Genomic DNA, 5367 nt, shown 5'->3' with positions numbered 1-5367 from the left:
AATGGTAAATTTTATGTTATGTATATTTTACCACAATCAAAAAAAATTTTTTTAATCAGAAAGGGAAAGCAGGCAAAACAATAAGAATCTGCTCAAATGGCAAACACTGCATTCAGCAGCTAGGAGCTGTTTGATTATTTCTTGCAAGGTAAGGTTTTCTTGTCCATCTGCTTCTTTCAATTCCAAAAAGCAGTCACTGAGGACTCCTCTGCATAGAACAAAGTCCTAGGCTCTGTAGCACATACACAAATCAGGCTGTGCTTGCCCTCAGGGATCTTTCATTCCACTAAAGGAAACACACATGTGCAAAGAGCACAAAGAACTGCAAGGATCCAGCAGAATTTGTGAAGTGGTGTAAGAGAAGGACAAGGCATTCTCAGCATCCTGAGGAAGGAGAGATGGGGCTCAATAGAGACACTCTGGCACTGGTCATGAGAAAGCCCTTGAGCTGGGGTGCAGAGGACAGTCAAGATTTGGCCAGAAGGACATACAGGTAAGGTTCTCCAGACAGTGAAAAAGATGTAGACACTGGTCAGCAGGACATACCTACTCATTTGGCTGGAGTGGAGGATGCGTAATGGGGAGTAATATCGGGTTTTTGGAAAAGTCATGATGCATGTCTGCAACAGGTGGCACTAGTTCATTTTTGGAAGTAGTAGAGTCATTCACATCTATGCTATTGCTATGTCATTTGACAGTTGACAGTTCTAGCTTCATTCTAAAAACAATTGAGCAATTTGGTTGAGTTTTGGAGATTTTACAACGAGTTGAAGATGGAAGACCAAACTGTGCATTTTTGCCATATTTTACTGTTTTACTTCCATAAAGGGAAGAACGCATGTCAAGCTTGTGAAAAGTTGCATAAAGTTTATGGTGACAATGCTCTACAAGAACGTCAGTGCTAACGATGGTTCATGAAATTCCGTGCTGATGATTTTGATCTCAGCAACGCTCCTCGGTCAGGGAGGCCCACCGAGGTTGATGACGACAAAATAAAGGCATTGATAGAGTCAAACCCAAGTTACATGACAACACGAGAGATTGCAGAAACATTGAACATCTATCATTCAAGCGTTCACGACCACCTGAAGAAGCTGGGATACGTAAGCAAGCTCAATATTTGGGTTCCGCATGAACTCAAAGAAGTTCATTTGACGGCGCGTATAAACATCCGCAATATGCTCATTAAACATGAGGAAAACGATTCTTTTTTTGAAGTGACTGATAACTGGTGATGAGAAGTGGATTGTTTACAACAACGTGGTGCACAAACAGTCTTGGTTCCAATGTGATGATTCGCCTCAAATGACATCGAAAGCAGACGTTCATCAGAAGAAGGTTATGCTCTCTCAGTGTGGTGGGATTTTAAAGGTGTGTTTTTCGAGTTCCTACCAAGGAACCAAACAATCAATTTGAATGTGTACTGTTGGCAATAGGACAGTTTGAACAAATCCATAATCCAGAAATGTCCAGACCTTGTTAATTATAAAGGAGTTGTGTTCCATCACAACAATGTGAGACCACACACAAGTTTGATCACCCGTCAAAAATTACTGGAGCTTTGGTGGGATGTGTTGCCACACCCACCATACTCGCCTGACCTTGCGCTGTCAGACTTCCACTTGTTTCACTCTCTTCAAAACTCCTTGTGTGGTATAACGTTCAATTTAGATGAGGCTGTAAATCAGCACCTTGTTCAGTTTTTCGCAAATAAAGACAGGTCTTTCTATGAACGAGGAATTATGAAGCTCACTAAAAGATGGCAAAAGGTTATCAAACAAAATGAGCAACATGTCATTGATTGATCTTTGTTCTTTATATAAATAAATGACCTTTGAAAAACATAGACAAAGTATGTCATGACTTTTCCGAAGACCCATATAAGATGAGGTCGAAAATGAGGTTGGATGTAGTCAAGGAAAGCCTTCATTCATCTGTTGCTCATTCATTCTACAAATGTTTGTTAATTAATTATGATATGCTAGATACTGTGATCTGTGGAAGAGAGATATAAGTATAGAAAATAAAAAATTTAATTTGTCAGTAATTTCCTCTGTACTTGGCTTTATGATATCAGATTTAAGAATCATCTTTTAGGGGGCCGGCTGAGTGGCTCAATTGGTTAAGAGTTGGCTTAAGAGCGCGAGCTCTGAGCAACAGGGCCGCCGGTTCAATTCCCACGTGGGCCAGTGACACTGTACCCAAGCTGAGCTGTCGCTGAGCTGCCAACAGGTGACAGGATGGCTCAGCTGGTGTAACAAGATTGCCTGTTCCATGATGGGCTATGCCCACTCGCAACTAAGACTGAACTTGGCACCTTGATCTGAGCTGCCGCCCGAATGACTCAGTGGATAGAGCATGCACTCTTAACAACAAGGCTGCTGGTTCGACTCCCGCATGGGATGGTAGCTATGCCCACCCGCAACTAAGATTGAACACAGAACCTTGAGCTTAGAGGCCACAAGCTGCCGACAGGAAGTCAGATGGAGACTGGTGCCCTCCACAATGAAGTTTGAAGAACACCAACTTGGCTAGTCCCCTTCCCCAATTCCCCAATACTGTTCCCCTCCCCCAATTCCCCAATAAAATCTTTAAAAAAAAAAAGTGCATATCCTTTAAAAAAAAAAAAAGAATAATCTTTTAGGACACCACATTCTGTCCCACAACACCATTAGGAAAGAAAGGCCCAGGACCACTTTGCCTTGAATGCTAATTTCTGCTTTTCACTCCAACTGAAAGCCCTACCTCTATCCCTACTCCTACCCCTCCAACCCCCCATCCTACAATGTGGCCATAAATCCAATTCTGGCCAGACATGTAGAATGTGAGGACTGGAAGAGAATTTTGAGATCATCTATTCTAAGCCAATCCCTTTATTGTATGGACCGGGAAGGTGAGGTCCAAGGCCACCAAGGAGTCAGAGGTGAAGTGGAGACTAAAACATGGGGCCTGACACATACACCCCATCTTCCTTCAACCTACCAGTGGTTCCCACACCTTGCTGCTGGGAACACCTGAGGAGATTTCTAACAATACAGATTCCAGAGCAGGCCCCAGGCTAACTAAATAAGAATCTCTGGAAGTGGAGCCCAGCATTCTTTGTTTTTTAAAATCTCCTTAGTTTATTCTGGTTAAAACACAGCTTTGGAAACCAGAATACCACACTCTTTCTCGAGAAATCATTCTGATATTCCAATTTGCCTAAAGAGCAGGAAATCTTGCAAGTTCAGTTAACATAGGAGTATTTTTTTTAAGTCACCCCAGAAGTTGGTCTTTGGGCAAGTCATGCTTTCTTTGGGTCTTAGTTTCCTTGTCAGTAGTCGATAGATAACAATGTCTGACCCCTCTACTTCCCAGAGCTATTGTGAGGCCCAAATGAGACGAATGGAACATGAGCATCCTTTGTAAACTGTTAAGCACTGTTATCTAATTTGTCAATTCATACCTGCTTCTAGCCCAGTTAAAAAACTTGTCAGGAATGGTACTAAAGGCACCTCATCCATATGGACTGAGCCATCAATCTGAAAGGCCCCATGGATAGGAAAGTCAGGTCCCCACAGATGGAGACCAGAACCTGTCCTCAACCCACCACCCACTTAAGGAGTCTTCCCCTTGGCCACTGCTGGTTTCATGCATTATTCAGTCACCAGAGTCACCCTACAGTGGCCCTGACGGTGTCCTTCACACAGTCTGAGAATGTCTCCAGGTAGGGCAGATAGGGAACAAGAAGCGGAATGACTTTGAACACACATGCAGAGTGCTGATGAGCCAGGTGCTGTGGCAGCGTGGGGCTGAGCACTCTTTGCAGGGAAGGCAGGAGAGGTCTGAGCATTAGAGGGGACAATGACGGCTGCAGAACACTGGCCATCAGGTTTCATGGTAATGCTTGTGATTTGGGCTTTTTGTACTCTATTCCCCCACCAGAATGCTTATTGGGGTTTGTTGAAAAGGTTCCTTCAATGTTTCAGTTTTTAAAGCACATTTATGCCTCTTAACTCATTTGATCCTCAAAACCACCATGTACATAAATAGATTGAATGTTCCCTTCTACTTGAATCTGGCATGCTCTGCTTGTGTTCCCCACGCCTGAATTCAACTCAGTCCCTCTGCTCACTGTTTTATATGCAATTATGAACCCAAATGCCCTGGGTTCCCTTTCTTTTTCCATCTGACCCACGCTCCACAATTCATTCATTTACGAAATGATATTAGTTAGAATTCACAAAGAGCAGAAAACCAACTCAAATGAGCTTAAGGAACAAAGAGGCAGTTATCATAAGGGTCGAAGAGAATCTCATGAAACCCAAGAAAAGGAACGTGGCTGGGTCTCAGGTGCCAAACCTGGAAACTCAGTCTCGGTCAGCACATCCTTCATCTCCTTCTCTGGCTGGGTTCCTATGATTTCCTATAGATAGATATGAATATAGCTATAGCTATAGATATAGATATATAGATGATATAGCTATAGATATTGATATATAGATATAGATGATATAGCTATAGCTATAGCTATAGCTATAGATATAGATATACATATACATATACATATAGAGATATAAATATAATCTTTTCCCAGATCAGTCTCTAGTTCTCTGCTTCAAAGAGAAGGAAATATGGTGCCCAAGAGTTCCTGACGTTTGTCTCTTAGATTTTTAACCACTGAGAAGAAAGGAATCTGGTCTTCCTTTTATCTTAAATTGTAAAAGCCTCAGGAGGGGCTTACTAGCCTAGGTACCAACTCCTGGGCCAGTGGGAACCACCGTATAGATAAAATGGGGTGGAGGGGACAATCCTAGAAGAAGATGGTTGGGGAATTTGTGCTGGGAAATGAAACACAAGGTGTCCATTACAAAATGCCTCTATAGTCTGCCATGTGTGAGGCATTCATTCATTCAAAAATAGGTATTGAGCACCTATTGGGTTGTCAGAAAAGTCATGACATATTTTTTTCTATGTTTTTCATTGCAAAAATGCGTCACGACTTTTCCGACAACCCAATACTATGTGTTAGCCACTGTGATAGGCACTGGAGATAAAGAAATGAATAAGGCACACCCTTGCTTTCAGGGAGCTTACAGTCTATCTGGAAAAATAGACTGTATATAATTATACCCAACAATTTATTGCAGTTAGGGTGTTATAAAGGAGGACAGAATACGTTTAGGCAGGATGTATGTGTATCCTCCGACCTAGTTTGGTTGCATGAGATGTGCTCCCTGAGGAAGTTAGATTGAAGCTATGACTGAAGGGTGAGTAGCAGTTATCTCTAGGAATTCTAATGAGAACCCTATGAAAGTTAAAGATGAAGACCCTGTTTTCAAGAAATGTCAATCTAACAGCTCATATTTCCTGAAGAATTCCATAGAA

Source organism: Hipposideros armiger, unplaced genomic scaffold (assembly GCF_001890085.2).
Source record: "Hipposideros armiger isolate ML-2016 unplaced genomic scaffold, ASM189008v1 scaffold_388, whole genome shotgun sequence".
Classification (NCBI taxonomy): Eukaryota; Metazoa; Chordata; class Mammalia; order Chiroptera; family Hipposideridae; genus Hipposideros; species Hipposideros armiger.
Note: the sequence above shows the minus strand (reverse complement) of the source record.